Source organism: Saccopteryx leptura, chromosome 13 (genome assembly GCF_036850995.1).
Source record: "Saccopteryx leptura isolate mSacLep1 chromosome 13, mSacLep1_pri_phased_curated, whole genome shotgun sequence".
In the NCBI taxonomy this organism is placed as follows: domain Eukaryota; kingdom Metazoa; phylum Chordata; class Mammalia; order Chiroptera; family Emballonuridae; genus Saccopteryx; species Saccopteryx leptura.
The window spans coordinates 44,521,890-44,532,383 of NC_089515.1; the positions used below are offsets into that span (position 1 = coordinate 44,521,890).

Here is a 10,494-nt window from a genome sequence, read left to right on the forward strand (position 1 = left end):
ACACTTTTATGGACAACTGATATTTGACAAAGGAGGTAAGAGCATACAATGGAGTAAAGACAGCCTCTTCAACAAATGGTGTTGGGAAAATTGGACAGCTACCTGCAAAAAAATGAAACTAGACCACCAACTTACACCATTCACAAAAATAAACTCAAAATGGATAAAAGACTTAAATGTAAGCCGTAAAACCATAAGCATCTTAGAAGAAAACATAGGCAGTAAGCTCTCTGACATCTCTCACAGCAATATATTTGCAGATTTATCTCCACAGGCAAGTGAAATAAAAGACAGAATAAACAAATGGGACTCTATCAAACTAAAAAGCTTCTGCACAGCTAAAGACAATAAGAACAGAATAAAAAGACAAACTATACAATGGGAGGACATATTTGACAATACATCTGATAAGGGGTTACTAACCAAAATTTATAAAGAACTTGTAAAACTCAATACCAGGAAGGCAAACAATCCAATCAAAAATGGGTGAAAGAAATGAATAGACACTTCTCCAAAGAGGACATACAGATGGCCAATAGGCATATGAAAAAACGCTCAACATCACTAATCATTAGAGAAATGCAAATTAAAACCACAATGAGATATCACCTCACACCTGTCAGAATGACACTCATCAACAAAACAACACAGAAGAAGTACTGGCAAGGATGTGGAGAAAAGGGAACCCTCCTGCACTGCTGGTGGGAATGCAGACTGGTGCAGCCACTGTGGAAAACAGTATGGAGATTCCTCAAAAAATTAAAAATCGAACTGCCTTTTGACCCAGCTATACCACTTTTAGGAATATACCCCAAGAACACCATAGCACTGTTTGAAAAGAAGAAATGCACCCCTATGTTTATGGCAGCATTGTTCACAATAGCGAAGATCTGAGAACAGCCCAAGTGTCCGTCAGTGGATTAAAAAGCTTTGGTATATATATATACTATGGAATACTACTCAGCCATAAGAAATGATGAAATCGGATCATTTACAACAGTGGTCCCTAACCCCTGGGCTGTAGACTGGTACTGGTCCATGGGCCATTTGGTACCAGTCCGCAGAGAAAGAGTAAATAACTTACATTATTTCTGTTTTATTTATATGTAAGTCTGAACGATGTTTTATTTTTAAAAAATGACCAGATTCCCTCTGTTATATTCGTCTAAGACTCACTCTTGACGCTTGTCTCGGTCACGTGATACATTTATCCATCCCACCCTAAAGGCCGGTCCGTGAAAATATTTTCTGATATTAAACCAGTCTGTGGCCCAAAATAGGTTGGGGACCACTGATTTACAACAGCATGGATGGACCTTGATAACATTATACTGAGAGAAATAAGTAAATCAGAAAAAAACTAAGAACTATATGATTCCATACATAGGTGGGACATAAAAATGAGACTCAGAAACATGGACAAGAATGTGGGTGGGGTGGGGGGGAAGAGAGGGACAGTGTTGGAGGAGGGGAGGGGCACAAAGAAAACCAGTTAGAGTGCTCACTTCAGCAGCACATATACTAAAATTGGAACGATACAGAGAAGATTAGCATGGCCCCTGCGCAAGGATGACACGCAAATTCGTGAAGCGTTCCATAAAAAAAAAGAAAACCAGTTAGAAGGTGATGGAAGATAATTGGACTTTGGGTAATGGGAATGCAGCATAATCAAATGTCAAAATAACCTAGAGATGTTTTCTCTGAACATATGTACCCTGATTTATCAATGTCACCCCATTAAAATTAATTAAAAAAAAGTATATAAGCATAATTTAATTAAAGCTCTTTATTCTATGCCTGACCTGTGGTGGCGCAGTGGATAAAGCGTCAACCTGGAAATGCTGAGGTTGCCGGTTTGAAACCCTGGGCTTGCCTGGTCAAGGCACATATGGGAGTTGATGCTTCCAGCTCCTCCCCCCTTCTCTGTCTCTTTCTCTCCCTCTCTCTCTCCTCTCTAAAAATGAATAAATAAAATTTAAACCCTCTCTCTCTCCTCTCTAAAAATGAATAAATAAAATTTAAAAAAAAGTTCTTTATTCTCCCCCACAGTAGTTAAGCATAAATTTAAAAAGAATAAGAGATAATAAGAACAGGCAAGTGCAGACCACAGTGTAGGAGGAGCCAGCAGTCTGTGGAACCCAAAGTTTCATTGTAACAGGAAGGAGACCAGACACATTCGCTTTTTTTTTTTATTAAGGCAGTTACTTTATTTATTTATTCATTTTTGCAAGTTTTTATTTATTTATTTTAGAGAAGGGAGGAGGGAGAAAGAGAAAGAGAGAGAGAGAGAGAGAGAGAAAGAGGAGAAGCAGGAAGCATCAACTCCCATATGTGCCTTGACCAGGCAAACCCAGGGTTTTGAACCGGTGACCTCAGCGTTCCAGGTCAACGCTTTATCCACTGCACCACCACAGGTCAGGTGGCAGTTACTTTATTTTGAATGAGCAAGTGGCAAATGTCAAAAGCAAATCAGCATGTACCCCTAATATGAGAGCTCTTCCCACTTAAGACTCTGCAGTTAGCCGCGAGGAGTCCTGGGCAGGTATAGGCCTTCCTGAGGTCCAAAGAGTGAGGTCCAGAAGGGTCCCAAGCACAGGAACTTCTGTCCCAGTGGAAATGATGCTCAAAGGGATTGCTTATAAATAAGAATGGACACTCCTATCACTCAGGGAATTCCCAGGGTTGTAGGAACTCTGTGCCAGAACTGGGGCAAAGACCAAATATATTTCTATGCCTCAACCTTCTTATCTGACTGATATCTGGCTTAAAGTCATAGAATCATGTCTATACAGAATATCTAAACAGGTCCATTTCAGGAGATAAAATTTTCACCTGGGTCAAAGTTGAATGCATATCTGAACCACTGATTACCACCCCACATTTTTATTAGTATTTATTTTACGCTAAATTTACTCCTGGGTCGTAAGTTTTTGTTTCTTCAGTTTCTTCTGTGCAACCTTCTCTTCTGGTTTAGGAACAATCTGCTTTTTTTCAGTAAGGATCATCCAATGTGGCAGGAAAGCTCACATATGGGCTAATCTCCCCATGAGTTCTGCACCACATCTTGGGAACTTTGTTTGCCTGGATGTGCTCAATGACCAGAGAATCTACATCTAAATCCTTATGTTCAGCATTACTTACTCTCTGCATTTTTAAGCATATGCAGCAAAAATTCAGCATTTTTCTTTGGGCCACAGACCCTGAGTCCAGCCCCACTGTTTGGCCTGGGCACACCTACCAACGTCACCATTGTGATGATGGAATGGCACACATTGCTTCTGTAAAGTGAGATCTTCTAGATACTTGGTGGCATTTCAGATGTGCATTCCCTTGATGGCCTGGGCAGTTTCACAAGTGTTCTTAAAGTGAACCCAAGGATTTGAACCTTTGATTTGCATGACTTTGTGGGGTTTTCTGGGTCAAGTGAATAGTGAACCAGCTTTCAGTGTGTACACCTGAAGGCTGCTTATGAAAAGATCTTGACTGAGTTAGAAAAAGGCAGAGGGATTAAGGGAAAAAACCTTATAGACAAAGACAACAACATGGTAAAAGTGGGGCGGGGGGCCCTGGCCAGTTGGCTCAGCGGTAGAGCGTCGGCCTGGTGTGCAGGAGTCCCAGGTTCGATTCCCGGCCAGGGCACACAGGAGAAGTGCCCATCTGCTTCTCTACCCCTCCCCTTCTCCTTCCTCTCTGTCTCTCTCTTCCCCTCCCACAGCCGAGGCTCCATTGGAGCAAAGATGGCCCGGGCGCTGGGGATGGCTCTGTGGCCTCTGCCTCAGGGGCTGGAATGGATCTGGTTGCAACAGAGCGAGGTCCCCAGATGGGCAGAGCATCGCCCCCTGGTGGGCATGCCGGGTGGATCCCGGTCGGGCGCATGCGGGAGTCTGTCTGACTGCCTCCCCGTTTCCAGCTTCGGAAAAATGAAAAAAAAAAAAAAAAAAGTGGGGTGGGGGAGGTAGAAGAGGGGGAAGGGGGGATAAATGGTAAAGAAAGGAGACTTGACTTTGGATGGTGAACAGACAATACAATATACAGATGATGTACTATAGAATTGTACAATTGAAACACATACAATTTTATTAAACAATGTTACCCCATAAATTTAATAAAAATAAACTGCAAAATATTCTGATAAAAAATCTTGCAAAGGAAAGATAACGTAGCTTCAAGTCTACAATATAAAGGCACAGAGGAAATATAATAATTGATTTTCTGCAGTTATCATGTTCAGGCTCTTTCCAAGGAGTGTGTTAGCCCGAGGAGCACAGCTACACTGTCTGCACCAAAAGCTTCATGTCCTGTCCTTGGACCTGGAAACAGTCATCTGGCTGGCTGTATGTGGTCCCCGCTGGCTCACCCACAAACAGCGCATGGCTGTCACACTGCTCTTTCTTTCACCCAGTGTGAAGCAGTGATCAAGCACTACAGAAAGTTACCGTGTCTCCTTTTGCCACAAAAATCCAGAACCCCTATTCCTCTTTATCTCTTACATCAAAGTGGCCACTGCCACCCAAGATGCAGCAAATCTTATATCCAAGTGTAAGTGCACCTTGCAAAATACCTTGATATTTTCTTCATAATTTGGCAATTTATCTTTGCATATGGTTATTATGTCCATTCTGGAATAGTATTTTTTTGAACTTTTCTAATTCTGGATCATTCTCTTGTTTGTCAGCTTCCAGGAAAGGACTCTGAGCCTCAGCAGCTGCTCCAAACAAACCAGGCAGCCAGCTCTGGGCCACAGGGCCACCTCAGGTCATACTGGGACTTGTCCATGCACCAGGCCTACACCATGGTAAAGGCCAGGGGTACATCTGGACAAGGTGGGCACAGCAAACTTCCTGTGTGGGTGTGGGCCCAGGTGGCCTTTCTTTTCCTGGGCCTCAGGGTGGTTCTGACCAGCACGCCACTGCCTGCCCTTAGTTTCCTGGTTGCTGAGACCTGTGTATGGCCCCACCCAGCCTATTCTTTTACTATAAAAAATGAACAAGTGATAGGTTCTTAAAGGTTATTTGCAATGTGGAATCTGAAACATCAATGTGTCTTTCCTATTCTGTTCCATTCAAATCCAGTCTTTTTTTTTCTTTTTCTTCTTTTCCAAGTGAAAGGAGGGGGAGATAGAGAGGCAGACTCCCGCATGCGCCTTGACTGAGATCCACCCAGCAACCTTCTGTCTGGGGCCAATGCTCTGCCCATTTGGGGCCATGCTTGCAACCAAACTATTTTTAGCACCTGAGACAGAGGTTCCATGGAGCCATCCTCAGTACCTGAGCAGATGTGCTCAAACCAATTGAGCCATGGCTGCAGGAAGGGAAAAGTGAGAGAGAGAGAGAGAAGGGGGAGTGGGAGGGGAGGAGAAGCAGATGGTTGCTTCTCCTGTGTGCCCTGACAGGAATCAAACTTGGGACATCTACATGCCTGGCCAACACTCTACCACTGACCCAACTGGCCAAGGCCCAAATCCATTTTTGTGTGTGACAGATACAGAGAGAAGGACAGATAGGGACAGACAGAAAGGGAGAGAGATGAGAAGCATCAATTCTTCGTTGCAGCACCTTAGTTGTTCATTGATTGCTTTCTCATATGTGCCTTGACCAGGGGGCTACAGCAGACCAAGTGACTCCTTGCTCAAGTCAGTGACCTTGGGTTCAAGCTGGTGAGCCTTGCTCAAATCAGATGAGCCCTTGCACAAGCTGGCAGGGTTTTGAACCTGGGTCCTCTGCGTCCCAGTCCGACGCTCTATCCACTGTGCCACCACCTGGTAGGTCCACATCCATTCTTCAATGGATCTTTTACTCATGTATCATGTATTGTCATTCAGAAAATATTGTATTCACTGAGTTATGCAGCTCTTCTAAAACTTGACATTTCATTATACAATGTGAAAACCCCCCACATTTGGTAATACCCCTAATTTCATTAGAAACATCTTTAAGAATTGGATGCTCTCAAGCTCAGGGTAGTATACACAAGTTTGTTTGTTTTTTCCCCACACAAGTTTTTTTAAGTATTAGTTTCCCCTTGAAAAGTCAAATTTTATCTTTGGGAGCAAATACCATCAGTTATTCCCTTTCAGTGACTAGCTCATTCAATCAATCATTTTTTTCAGAAAAAAAATCAACCTAATTTTTAAGTGTGAATAACTATGGTTTCTCTAGCAGCTATTCTTTCCAATAAACATGTTCTTTCCAGAAAAAAGCTTCAGCTCACAATTTTAATAAGCCTAAGTGCTTTCCTAGGAGGTGACCATCTCACAGGACTTTATTTATATTTCCCATTGTTATTATATAGGATATTAAGAAGATGAATACCCAAGAGTTAAAATTTAATAAAATTATTAATTTTTACTGCTTTATTAAGGCTATCAGATTAATAGACTTTCTGTTTTTTAAAGATGGGGATTTGCTTTTGCAAATGTTAACACAGTGAGGAAGGCAAGTGACTTCTTAGTATTATTATGAAAACAATTTTGACCTCAGGGGTACTCCTGCCCAGCCGAGCCTTGTAGACCACACTTTGAGAAACATTGCTCTAGGTCACACTATTTGGTCCTAATCTCCACCTTAAAAAAAAAAGTTTTGTATTGATTTTAGAGAGAGAGGAAGGGAGAAAGGGAGAGAGAAACAGAAACATCTGTCTGCTCCTGTATGTGCCCTGACTAGGGATCGAACTGGCAACCTGTGCTTCAGGACAATGCTCTAACAAACTGAGCTATCTGGCCATGACTCTACCTAATTTTACATTGTGTTCGAATCGTTCATTGTCCTGTGTCCCCAGGAACAGCCCGATGGCTTCCTCTAGAGCATGTGTGAGAGAGTGTGAGAGTGTGTGTGTGTGTCTGCTTGTGAGAGAGAGAGAGAGAGAGTGTGTGTGTGTGTGTCTGCTTGTGAGAGAGAGAGAGAGAGAGAGAGAGTGTGTGTGTGTGTGTGTGTGTCTGCTTGTGTGAGAGTGAGTGAGAGAGAGAGAGAGTGAGAGAGAGAGAGAGAGAGAGAGAGAGAGAGAGTGTGTGTGTGTGTGTGTGTGTCTGCTTCCAGCTCCTCACAGCCTGGGTCCTGAAGCAGGGTTCAGCTGCAGGGCACCTCACCCCTCTTTCCCTGACCTCACTTCCTTTTCCCCTCCCAACAGCTGCTTTAACCCTTTAATTCCCCAAGGATGAAAACAATGCAAAAGGAAAAGCTTCAATTTAAAGGAATTGTGCTGGACACTCTGTACAGCACTAGTTACTGTGGCGATTTGATAATTTTTTTTAAAACTTGTATACCTTCGCCCTGGCCGGTTGGCTCAGCGGTAGAGCGTCGGCCTAGCGTGCGGAGGACCCGGGTTCGATTCCCGGCCAGGGCACACAGGAGAAGCGCCCATTTGCTTCTCCACCCCTCCGCCGCACTTTCCTCTCTGTCTCTCTCTTCCCCTCCCGCAGCCAAGGCTCCATTGGAGCAAAGATGGCCCAGGCGCTGGGGATGGCTCTGTGGCCTCTGCCCCAGGCGCTAGAGTGGCTCTGGTCGCAATATGGCGACGCCCAGGATGGGCAGAGCATCGCCCCCTGGTGGGCAGAGCATCGCCCCATGGTGGGCGTGCCGGGTGGATCCCGGTCGGGCGCATGCGGGAGTCTGTCTGACTGTCTCTCCCCGTTTCCAGCTTCAGAAAAAAATGAAAAAAAAAAAACAAAAAAAAAAAAACTTGTATACCTTCATTGTTCTTTTTCTGGTTACAAAAATAACAGATGTTTGTTATGTATAGTCAAATTCCAAAGAATTGTCTAAAGGAGAAATTGAGAGTCTAACATAATCTTATCCCCATACGCTCTTTTGTTTATACACATTCAATTTTTCATGTGTATTTTTTATAGATATACGAATGCACAGTAAGATGGGATATTTCTCTACAACTTTTCCTTACACTTAATGTATCTCCAAATACTTGGTGGCATTTTTCATACCAGCAAAAATATACAGCTACTTCATTCTTAGTACAACCAACAATGGACAATTAAATTATCCCTAATTCTTTTCCTTTAATAAATAGTGTTGCAGCAAATGCCCTGAATTGATGTCTCTGCACAATTTGGTAAGTATATCTAGGGCGACAGTCCCTCAAAGTGGACTTGCTTCCTGGAAGCAAGGGTATGTGCAATTTTTAACAGAACAAATGCTACCCAATTGCCCCCCATATACACTGTATTTTGAAATGACCTGATTACATAGCCATCTCCCCAACTGCCCCAGGGGGGTTAAAGTTCTCTGAGGAAGGGACTGTGCCTTCTTGTCCATCCCTGGGTCACACCTGGCATGTTGTAGGAGCTTGTAAACGGGTGTGGAGTGTATGTATGTGAATGGTTCATTTGAACACTACTACCATAAGTCTCAATGTGTGCCAGGTACCATTCTAAGCATTTTATCTGCATGAGTCTATTCAATCCTAATAATTACTAGGAGTAGGTGTTACTATGCCCATTTGCGGATGAAGAAACAGAGGCTCAGACAATTGAAGTGACTTGCCCAGGCAATGAGACAATCATAACCAATGACTTCAGTGACAGTGAGCAACCTGTAAGCACCAGGAACGTAATGTTACCTTTCAATCATTTTCCTTTTGCTCAAACTTTGTATCTCTGGTTTTATTAGGAATTTTTAGAACTAACTTAAGCAACCTGTGAGAAATTTTGATGAAGTTAAATAATAGTATTTAAAAATCTTCCAAATTTGTTACTGTCCATGGATTTATTGTACAAAGTTAAAATCAGAGTGGTTTTTTGGTCTCTTTTATTATGAGGGGGTCTGGGGCCTTGTTTACCTTGGTGATGACTCAGGTATAAATGAATGCTGTGTGTCTCCCCCCACTCGGGTTCCCACCCCAGTGTAGGCTGCAGAAGCTAGGTCACCAAGGATGAGTTGGGTCTGGCCACAGGGAGTGGAAAGTTCCCTTGATGAAAGAAAGGGACAGTCCAAAGGCTCAGAAGCAGGATGATTCCAGGCAATGGCTAAAGTTCGGGTTCTTGGGGAGAGGAAATGTAGATGAGAAGGATGGTGAGGGAAGTGAAAGCTAAGAAATGGTCTAAGCTATTCAGATTTTATTGTACTAGGTTGTGGAGAGTGACTGCGAATATCTGACTGTGAAATAACTGCTCAGGGCTGCAAGCAGAGGCCAGGGTAGATCTGGAGGAGGGAGGTAGCACAGACTGCTGGCAGGGAAATCACTCTAAAGATGACCATAAATAGCTCTGCTATCAGCACCTCCCCCACAGCCCTCCCTCCTCCTATGTTCTGATTTCTAATAATGGCATCACCATTCTTCCTGCCCCAGGGATGCACATCTGAGTCACTCTGACTCCTCCCCCTGCAACAGGTCCAGGGGCTGCCCATTCTATTTCTATACCATCTCTGGAGTCTTATCCTAGGGAAGGACCCTGTGTCAGACCTGCTCCTGGTTCAGGAACCCTGGCCTTTCTTCCTTCCCTAGGCTTGATCCCCTAACATCTCTTTACCGCTGTTACCAGATGTTACTCCCTGCCCACAAACACACCACAAAACAAATACTGTGGAGTGCCCACCTGGATAATGCAAGTCCATCACCTCTCCCAGCCTGCCTGTCCAGCCTCCACCCAGAATTTAAATATCCTTGAAGAGCCAGCTTGATGGGTGTTCCTTCCCTAAGCTCACGGGACTCCTCTATCAGAGCTGACTTCCTCTTTGCCAGATGCCTCATGTCATTTAAACTCCTCTTGGGACACTTCCCCCTCTGCCTGCTTTGTGGCGTCTGCAATAGATGTGCTCCTGCATGGTAGTGACTGGGTGATATGCATTTTTGTGCCTCCATAGGGAACTTGCACATGACCTAGACTCAATAACTAATTGGGATTTGATTACAAGTGTGGAAGAGAGGGACTTTCCAATTCTGCTGACCAAACTGGAGAATCTAAGCCTCTTTTCTTTAAACATCATCTTTCTATGAAGTGGCTTTCAGGGCCACCACCAGGAATTCCAAAAAGTACAATGAATAGGAGCTCTGCTTTCCCTTTCTTTCTCCTCAAAAGAGCAATGTTCTATGAACCAGGTATATCAGTATGAACCAGAGATCTACTACTTTCCAGCTGTGTGACTTTGAGCAAGTGTCCTAACCTTTCTGAGCCAGTGGAGCTGACACTAGTCATGTTGCCAAACAGGCACTGTGTGAGGAAGGCTGGCTTGGAACTGGAGCCCTGGGTGGTGGGCAGAGAGAAGCAGTTTAATCTGAAGACTTTGCCTTTACTGCCCTGTCCTGCTGCTGTGCTTGCAAATGACACATGTGCTCCCACCCTGACTCATCTGCAGGCAAAGGTCAGACTCTGGGACACACTGAGGTTTCAGCACTGCCTCTGGCCAGCTCTCCGACTTACTGGTCCACCATGCAGAGGGAAAGATGAACCCCTGGGGCTGGACAGCAATTTCTTTATGACCATTTCAGAAGTGGCAATATGGTACACATAAATGAATCTGCATATCTTTCAGAAGGATCCTT

At 43.9% G+C, this 10,494-nt stretch overlaps 1 non-coding gene across 1 annotated transcript; it reads left to right on the plus strand.

The window, feature by feature from the left end:
- Positions 1–1,497: 1,497 nt before the first annotated feature.
- LOC136385102 (U6 spliceosomal RNA) lies at positions 1,498–1,604 on the plus strand. Its single transcript, XR_010747714.1, has one exon. It is a non-coding gene; the product is annotated as a U6 spliceosomal RNA (small nuclear RNA).
- Positions 1,605–10,494: the final 8,890 nt, after the last annotated feature.